Source organism: Drosophila ananassae, chromosome XR, assembly GCF_017639315.1.
Source record: "Drosophila ananassae strain 14024-0371.13 chromosome XR, ASM1763931v2, whole genome shotgun sequence".
Classification (NCBI taxonomy): Eukaryota; Metazoa; Arthropoda; class Insecta; order Diptera; family Drosophilidae; genus Drosophila; species Drosophila ananassae.
In genome coordinates this window covers 9,385,192-9,395,491 of record NC_057932.1, presented here as the reverse complement: position 1 = coordinate 9,395,491, position 10,300 = coordinate 9,385,192, and positions in this window count along the sequence as shown.

Here is a 10,300-nt window from a genome sequence, read left to right as displayed (position 1 = left end):
CGTCGTGGTATCGGCGATTCGTCCCCGACTTCGCTGGGGTCGCAAAGCCTTTGGACGATCTCCTACGAAAGGGAACAAAGTGGGAGTGGAGGGCAAAACACCAAGGTGTTTGAGAAGTTAAAGTCGCGTTTAGCAGAGGATTCAGAGCTGGCATGTCGCGATTTCACGAAGAAATTTGTGCTGCAAACAGACGCCAGCGACTACGGCGTGTGTGCAGTACTGACGCAGGACACGGATGAGGGCGAGCGAGTGGTCGCTTACGCCAGCCGAACGCTAATAGGCGCGGAGAAAAATTACTCGGCAACGGAGAAAGAGTGCCTAGCAATAATATGGACAATTCGGCAGATGAGACCATACCTGGAGGGGTACCAGTTCGACGTGATCACGTATCACTTGGGGCTGAAATGGTTAAACAATATAGAGGGCCCACTTGGAAGGATCGCGGGATAGGTCTTCGAGTTGCAACAGTACGATTACGTTATCATCTACAGAAAAGGCAAGCTGAATGTAGTCGCGGATGCACTTTCCCGCCAGCCGATAGTAGAGAAGCTGAGGAGTGCCACAGCAAGCGAAGACGCGGAGTGCATTTGAATAGGCACACTAAAAAAAAGATGCGGGAAAACCCACGGAAATATCCGGAGTACGTTGAGGAGGCAGGCCTGGTTTACCGATATGTTCCACATAGAGCCGGAAGCGAAGAAGTAGCATCACGGAAGCTGTGTGTACCGATGGACATGAGGCAACAGGTGCTGAAGGAGAACCACGACGCACCGACAGCGGGACATCTAGGCGGAAGAAAAACAATCGCGAAAGTAACAGCAAGGTACTTCTGGCCAGGGATGCAAAGGAACGTAAGGAACTATGTCAGGAAGTGCGAGACATAAACCAAGGAAGTGCGGTATAAACCAAGCCAGATGCAGGCCGCAGGGAAAATGCTGACACACATCCCAGAGGAGCCGTGGGCGACGGTATGTGCGGACTTCGTGGGACCGTTGCTGAGGTCCAAGCATGGAAACACCATGCTATTGGCGATGATCGATCGGTTTTCAAAATGGACAGAAATGGTCCCAATGCGGAAAGCCACAACGGAGACTCTGCAGAAGGCAATCCGCGAAGGATCATCGCTAGATACGGGGTGCCAAAGGTGATGGTGACAGACAATGGTGTCCAGTTCACTAGTAGGAGCTTCAAAAAATTTCTCGAGGAGCTCGGAGTTCATCATCAGTTTACCGCACCATACACGCAGCAGGAAAACCCTACGGAAAAGGCAAACAGGACGGTTAAGACGATGATCGCCCAGCTTGCAGCCAATTACCAAAGGACATGGGACGAGCACTGGCCAGAATTAATGCTGACAGTGAAGTCGAGCGTGTCAGACTCCACGGGATACTCACCATGCTTTGTAACCCAAGGCAGAGAGCCAAGTATGCCGATAGCGATATTCGACAAAGGGGCATTGGGGACAGGAGAAGCACAAACCACCCCCTCAGAAAACGCAGCAAAATTACAGGAAGTGTTTGAGCTGGTGTGAAGGAATATGGATCGCGCGGCGCAGGAACAAGCTCGGCATTACAATCTGAGGAGGCGGGAGTGGAGCCCGAAGATCGGCGACACGGTCTGGGCAAAGGAGCACCATTTGTCGAAGGCAATCAAAGGTTTCGCGGCGAAACTAGCGCACCCTCCGGCAGATGGAGCGTGATCTGGCAGGTAGGGGGGGAAAGTTTTCGGGGTTTAACACCTTTACACCAACTTTAACACCAAAAAAAAACATAAATAAAGAGAAAACAGTCAAAACTGCAAACATTGAATCAAAAAAAAAGAGGGGGAGGGAAACAAAAAAAAAAAACACACACACACTAAACAAAAAAAAGAAAATAAATGAAAAAAATATAAAAATTAAAATATGAAATATAGGAAAAAAAAACAATATATATAAAATATAATATGGAGAAATATAAAAACGGGGAGAAAATATAGGCAGTAAAGAAAGCCCGCCGATAAAAAGGCGGCGGGATTGGAGAAAGTTAACAGCGAGAAACGGAGGAGCAAAGGATTAACGGCAGGAAGCGAGAGTTGCAAGGAGAGTTGCAAGCGGGAAAGTTTCCTTGGAGGAATTAGTAGTATAGGCTGAAGGACCCCCCGTGGGTATGTCCAACAGTCTCAAGTGCGGGATTTAATGCGAGTGCGAAGGATCTGCGATCAGTAGCTTAAGGACCCCCTGTGGGTAAGTCCGGCAGCGGTACGCAAATCAACCAAATAGTAGAAGTCAGGAGCAAGTGGGAAAAGGATCAAGGATCCAAGGTGGAACTGAAGCCCAAGGGTAAAGCGAGTCGGGTTAGGTTATTCCCGGACACGACGGGTATCCTGGTGATAGCGACGGATCGGCCTGGCGTACGCCTTGTCGGTTCCTGACCATTACCTGGTCTTGTATTATCCTGAGAATACCTGGTCTTGTATTATCCTGTAAAGCAAGGGATAGCCAGTTCGGGAACTCAAGCCCAACAGTGAACCGGGAAAGTCATTAGAATCCTGATCCAGGCGCTGGGGCGTATGAACAGCGTACCACCTGGAGTTAAAGGAGATGCGACGCCAAAACCTCTGGCCCACCATAAATCCTGCGGAGCGTATACACACAGGTGTTTGGAGGCGAGTGACGAACGCGACCGGGGGTGTGCCCTGCGGGGTAGGTAGCCCCTTGGTGCCCTGATCCGACCGCCAGGCATCGAGAAGCGCATCCTGCCCGGCGTATGCCTGGAAGGTGAGCCTATCGGTCTGCTAACACGGATTAGGTGCCGGCCACGGCGAAAGGGCATTCCCAGTGAGCCAAGGATACCGAAGGTCCACGGCACCCGCAAAGAAGAAGCAGCGACAAGATCAGCGGAGGATGCAGCACCAGGAGCGGCGACGACGAGGAATCAGCTGAATCGACGAGGGAACAGCGACGACGAGGGAGCAGCGACGTCAGAAGAGCAGCGACTACGAGGGAGCAGCGAAGAAGACAACAGCAACAACATAGGCCCCGCAACCAGAGTCCTTGAGTCCAAACGAAGGGAACCGTGAGCCGTTTCGGCGCCAGGCACTAAGACCACACGACCTGCTGGGCGCAAGCTTTGGGAGGGCGTGTGTATTGGCACCAACCCGGAGCGGGGATCGGGGATCAACGGGAGGACGAGCGGTCGGTCGGCTGAGCCAAGCAGCCGGTGAGATTCACCTTTTTGTAAATTTAACACAATAAAGGGGATTTGTATTTGTATCGGATATATAAATTCGGTGGAACGTACCCCCAACCTCTGTGAGCTAGTCGCGGCATTTGTTGCGAACTAACATTAGCAAAGACAGTTCGTTACAGTAGTTGAATGAAATCGTTCTACCTGACCGTTACTGGTTGAAGCGTATGGGGCTGTTGTATAAACTGATATTTTAAGTTGATCTTCTAAAAGGAATGGAATCGCAGCAGAGTTTAAGGTCCGTTCGTTGTCCATTACTACCCACTTGGAAATGCCGAATGCTATTAGCATTTCTCTCAAAGGCGTTTTAATGTCCTCGGAGGCCCTTGAGTTTAATATCTTGATTTGGGCGTATTTTGAGATTTTGTCGAGAACAGCTAGAATATTATTTTTTCTGTAATATAAGTGTCAATTTCGATGATTTTGCCTGGGTACTTAGGGATGGGACATCTTTGTGTGCCCTTCTATGTTGGTTTTAACTCCCTCTTCTGAAATCGTATATCCCAGAAAATAAACTTCTTTTTTGAAAAAGTGGCATTTGTCCATTTTTATCCTCATATTGGCTTTTTGTAATGTTAGAAACATTTTGTTTGAGTTTTCCGCATGATCATTTTCTATTTTTCTGAAGACGATTATGTTATCAACGTACACATAACAGATTTTTCCTATGTGGCTGGTGAATTTTTTAATCCAAATGGTAATCTGATAAATTCGTTTTTTCCTCCATTAACTGCGAATGCAGTATTTTCCATGTCTGACTCTTTAAGTGGTATTTGATGAAATCCACTTTTTATGTCTAGTACTGAGAAGAATCTGTTGTTTCCTAATTGTGCGATTATTTCGCCTATTTCAGGAATGGGGTACCGATCGGATATTGTTACCTCATTGAGCTTCCTATAATCAATAACTAGCCTGTATTTTTGTTTTTTATTAGAGTCGGGTTTTTTCGGGACTTCCCAAACTGGTGCATTATAGGGTGACCGTGAGGGTCTAATAATGCCATCCTGCAGCATTTCTTGAATTTGTTGTTCTACTTCTTGCCTAAGCGATGCCGGATATGGGTAGTGCTTTCCGCAGACAGGGGTATCGGAGGAAGTCCTAATTTCTCCTACAACTCTGGTAGTGTAAGTTAGTTTAGTTTCAGGATAAGCGAAAAGGTTTTTATGGGTGTCGGTACATTTTTAAATTATTTCTTTTTGAGTTTCTGTCATATGTTCGTCTGTTGGTCTGATCTTGTTTACGGCTTGTGCATCTAGTTGATGAATTTTAATTTTCCTATTCTTTCCCAACAACAGAGTATCATTTTTAACATCTATTATGGCTCCTAGTTTTTTCATAGTGTCGTTACCTAGAATTCCATGGAAGGTTTTCAGTGAATCTAATAGAAAAAATTTTAGTGGGGTCTGATTATCTGATTATTTACTGTTACTGCATTTACTGTAAAGTTGTTACTGTTGGGTTTAGGGCTTGGTACTAGTTTCGCTTGAATGTAATTTTGGTTTGAGACCGTGTCAATTAAGAATTGTTATCCTGGGGTCTATTCATATAGTTAACGTGGCGTAAACGAATAGACTGGTCTACGTCCATGGGTGTTGGCTTTGGTTGGGGTCTGGGAGGTGGGTTGGGGTTAAAGGAAACTTGCGCTCCTGGTTGATTTGTTTGGTTGGGTGGGTTAGGTCGGTTTAGTGTTGTTTCAAATATCCTTGGTGGGATTGCGGGTTTCTTTACTTGGCTTCGATAATAGTACAGATTTGGTTGAAAATTTGTTTGGGTCATTCGGGGTAGGTCTTGAGGCGGATACCCTCTAGTGGGTACTAAGTTATCTCTTCTAGGGTATATGGTTTTTGGTGTTTGGCCATTCCTAGTGTTCTGATTCTCTATTAGGTTGCAAAGATGTAATGCATGTCCTAAGTCGTGGGGCTCTTTAATAGCCAAAAAGGTGGATTCAGGTCTCTTCCAAATGTAACCAGAGCTTTCTCTCTATATAGTGCTGTTAGGGCCTGTATAGTTTCCTGAGATGCTTCGAGATTCCCAATTTGGTCCAAAATCAGACAAAGTTGTTGGTATACGGCTTGACAAAATACAACTATCGAATTGCTGCCTTGGTTAAGTGCGTACAACTGATATTATAGTGTCTTTAGGTCTCTCCTATCAGCAAAGTGAGCAGTCAGACACTTCGATATTGCCTCCCAATCCAAATGTGTGTTATAGGACTCGAGGACCGGGCTAGTTCCCTTTTAATTTTTTGGTCTGAAAAGTTTTAAAAGTCCTTGTTTGGTTTAAGGATTTCCTTAACCAACTCAGCTGGGTTCTCTTGAAGTATGTCCCTAACTTTCTCTTCCATGTCTTTTTTCGTCAGTAGTTTCGAACTCGTCCTTACAGAAGATTTGTATGTTTTGATTGGGATTTCCTTAAAATTATTTTTTATATCCTTTTTAATATTATAAAATTTTTTCTTTTTTTTTCAATTTCTTGATGAGGGTTTCCTCTTAGTTTCAATTTCGGCTATTAATTTTTTGTTCGTGTTTTATAATCAAGGTTTCTTAAAAATTGTTCTGGTTTCAAATATTTCTTAACTAGCTTACATTAAAATCATTTCGGCGTGTTATCGTGACGATAGGTTCGGCTCATTCCTATTTGCCCCACGCAGCAACGATTCCTCCTGTGTATGGTTGTTCCCTCTGAACGGGTACTGAAGGGATCACGGCGATAAAAATTGGAGCCAGATTTTTCCGCTAGGTTCCTTTGATTTGTAGCGTTTGTGAAATGAAGATATAGCTGAACGTCGGGATTTTTTTAGCGATCTGAACGAGATGCGGAACTTGTATCCTTTCGCGGTTTTTCACCAAGTCGCTGCTCGGGCGCCAGTTAAAAAGATTTTCAGTTAAAAAGATTAAAAAAAAAAACAGAAATTAATCCTTTTTACATTTCGTTTATATGAGTATCGGATTAAAATTGACCATTATGATTCTTATAATTAATAATTACATCTATGCGTCGCTCCATCGCTGCCGCGATCTCTGTCGCGGTTGCTGCTGCTGCCGGCGTCCCTAGGTAACATTGGTAGCTGTCGTTGTTGCTGTAACTTAAGTCCGTGTCTTCGTTGCTAATTGATCAATGCAAGTGCATTGTGTTGTTGGTAGAAGTCAAATAGTAGAAGTCAGGAGCAAGTGGGAAAAGGATCAAGGATCCAAGGTGGAACTGAAGCCCAAGGGTAAAGCGAGTCGGGCTAGGTTATTCCCAGACACGACGGGTATCCTGGCGATAGCGACGGATCGGCCTGGCGTACGCCTTGTCGGTTCCTGACCATTACCTGGTCTTGTATTATCCTGAGAATACCTGGTCTTGTATTATCCTGTAAAGCAAGGGATAGCCAGTTCGGGAACTCAAGCCCAACAGTGAAACCAAGCAGGGACACCCCGGGAAAGTCATTAGAATCCTGATCCAGGCACTGGGGCGTATGAACAGCGTACCACCTGGAGTTAAAGGAGATGCGACGCCAAAACCTCTGGCCTACCATAAATCCTGCGGAGCGTATACACGCAGGTGTTTGGAGGCGAGTGACGAACGCGACCGGGGGTGTGCCCTGCGGGGTAGGTAGCCCCTTGGTGCCCTGATCCGACCGCCAGGCATCGAGAAGCGCATCCTGCCCGGCGTATGCCTGGAAGGTGAGCCTATCGGTCTGCTAACACGGATTAGGTGCCGGCCACGGCGAAAGGGCATTCCCAGTGAGCCAAGGATACCGAAGGTCCACGGCACCCGCAAAGAAGAAGCAGCGACAAGATCAGCGGAGGATGCAGCATCAGGAGCGGCGACGACGAGGAATCAGCTGCATCGACGAGGGAACAGCGACGACGAGGGAGCAGCGACGTCAGAAGAGCATCGACTACGAGGGAGCAGCGAAGAAGACAACAGCAACAACATAGGCCCCGCAACCAGAGTCCTTGAGTCCAAACGAAGGGAACCGTGAGCCGTTTCGGCGCAAGGCACTAAGACCACACGACCTGCTGGGGAAGGTCAAATGGTAATCTGATAAATTCGTTTTTTCCTCCATTAACTGCGAATGCAGTATTTTCCATGTCTGACTCTTTAAGTGGTATTTGATGAAATCCACTTTTTATGTCTAGTACTGAGAAGAATCTGTTGTTTCCTAATTGTGCGATTATTTCGCCTATTTCAGGAATGGGGTACCGATCGGATATTGTTACCTCATTGAGCTTCCTATAATCAATAACTAGCCTGTATTTTTGTTTTTTATTAGAGTCGGGTTTTTTCGGGACTTCCCAAACTGGTGCATTATAGGGTGACCGTGAGGGTCTAATAATGCCATCCTGCAGCATTTCTTGAATTTGTTGTTCTACTTCTTGCCTAAGCGATGCCGGATATGGGTAGTGCTTTCCGTAGACAGGGGTATCGGAGGAAGTCCTAATTTCTCCTACAACTCTGGTAGTGTAAGTTAGTTTAGTTTCAGGATAAGCGAAAAGGTTTTTATGGGTGTCGGTACATTTTTAAATTATTTCTTTTTGAGTTTCTGTCATATGTTCGTCTGTTGGTCTGATCTTGTTTACGGCTTGTGCATTTAGTTGATGAATTTTAATTTTCCTATTCTTTCCCAACAACAGAGTATCATTTTTAACATCTATTATGGCTCCTAGTTTTTTCATAGTGTCGTTACCTAGAATTCCATGGAAGGTTTTCAGTGAATCTAATAGAAAAAATTTTAGTGGGGTCTGATTATCTGATTATTTACTGTTACTGCATTTACTGTAAAGTTGTTACTGTTGGGTTTAGGGCTTGGTACTAGTTTCGCTTGAATGTAATTTTGGTTTGAGACCGTGTCAATTAAGAATTGTTATCCTGGGGTCTATTCATATAGTTAACGTGGCGTAAACGAATGGACTGGTCTACGTCCATGGGTGTTGGCTTTGGTTGGGGTCTGGGAGGTGGGTTGGGGTTAAAGGAAACTTGCGCTCCTGGTTGATTTGTTTAGTTGGGTGGGTTAGGTCGGTTTAGTGTTGTTTAAAATATCCTTGGTGGGATTGCGGGTTTCTTTACTTGGCTTCGATAATAGTACAGATTTGGTTGTAAATTTGTTTGGGTCATTCGGGGTAGGTCTTGAGGCGGATACCCTCTAGTGGGTACTAAGTTATCTCTTCTAGGGTATATGGTTTTTGGTGTTTGGCCATTCCTAGTGTTCTGATTCTCTATTAGGTTGCAAAGATGTAATGCATGTCCTAAGTCGTGGGGCTCTTTAATAGCCAAAAAGGTGGATTCAGGTCTCTTCCAAATGTAACCAGAGCTTTCTCTCTATATAGTGCTGTTAGGGCCTGTATAGTTTCCTGAGATGCTTCGAGATTCCCAATTTGGTCCAAAATCAGACAAAGTTGTTGGTATACGGCTTGACAAAATACAACTATCGAATTGCTGCCTTGGTTAAGTGCGTACAACTGATATTATAGTGTCTTTAGGTCTCTCCTATCAGCAAAGTGAGCAGTCAGACACTTCGATATTGCCTCCCAATCCAAATGTGTGTTATAGGACTCGAGGACCGGGCTAGTTCCCTTTTAATTTTTTGGTCTGAAAAGTTTTAAAAGTCCTTGTTTGGTTTAAGGATTTCCTTAACCAACTCAGCTGAGTTCTCTTGAAGTATGTCCCTAACTTTCTCTTCCATGTCTTTTTTCGTCAGTAGTTTCGAACTCGTCCTTACAGAAGATTTGTATGTTTTGATTGGGATTTCCTTAAAATTATTTTTTATATCCTTTTTAATATTATAAAATTTTTTCTTTTTTTTTCAATTTCTTGATGAGGGTTTGCTCTTAGTTTCAATTTCAGCTATTAATTTTTTGTTCGTGTTTTATAATCAAGGTTTCTTAAAAATTGTTCTGGTTTCAAATATTTCTTAACTAGCTTACATTAAAATCATTTCGGCGTGTTATCGTGACGATAGGTTCGGCTCATTCCATTTGCCCCACGCAGCAACGATTCCTCCTGTGTATGGTTGTTCCCTCTGAACGGGTACTGAAGGGATCACGGCGATAAAATTTGGAGCCTGATTTTTCCGCTAGGTTCCTTTGATTTGTAGCGTTTGTGAAATGAAGATATAGCTGAACGTCGGGATTTTTTTAGCGATCTGAACGAGATGCGGAACTTGTATCCTTTCGCGGTTTTTCACCAAGTCGCTGCTCGGGCGCCAGTTAAAAAGATTTTCAGTTAAAAAGATTAAAAAAAAAAAAAGAAATTAATCCTTTTTACATTTCGTTTATATGAGTATCGGATTAAAATTGACCATTATGATTCTTATAATTAATAATTACATCTATGCGTCGCTCCATCGCTGCCGCGATCTCTGTCGCGGTTGCTGCTGCTGCCGGCGTCCCTAGGTAACATTGGTAGCTGTCGTTGTTGCTGTAACTTAAGTCCGTGTCTTCGTTGCTAATTGATCAATGCAAGTGCATTGTGTTGTTGGTAGAAGTCAAATAGTAGAAGTCAGGAGCAAGTGGGAAAAGGATCAAGGATCCAAGGTGGAACTGAAGCCCAAGGGTAAAGCGAGTCGGGCTAGGTTATTCCAAGACACGACGGGTATCCTGGCGATAGCGACGGATCGGCCTGGCGTACGCCTTGTCGGTTCCTGACCATTACCTGGTCTTGTATTATCCTGAGAATACCTGGTCTTGTATTATCCTGTAAAGCAAGGGATAGCCAGTTCGGGAACTCAAGCCCAACAGTGAAACCAAGCAGGGACACCCCGGGAAAGTCATTAGAATCCTGATCCAGGCGCTGGGGCGTATGAACAGCGTACCACCTGGAGTTAAAGGAGATGCGACGCCAAAACCTCTGGCCTACCATAAATCCTGCGGAGCGTATACACGCAGGTGTTTGGAGGCGAGTGACGAACGCGACCGGGGGTGTGCCCTGCGGGGTAGGTAGCCCCTTGGTGCCCTGATCCGACCGCCAGGCATCGAGAAGCGCATCCTGCCCGGCGTATGCCTGGAAGGTGAGCCTATCGGTCTGCTAACACGGATTAGGTGCCGGCCACGGCGAAAGGGCATTCCCAGTGAGCCAAGGATACCGAA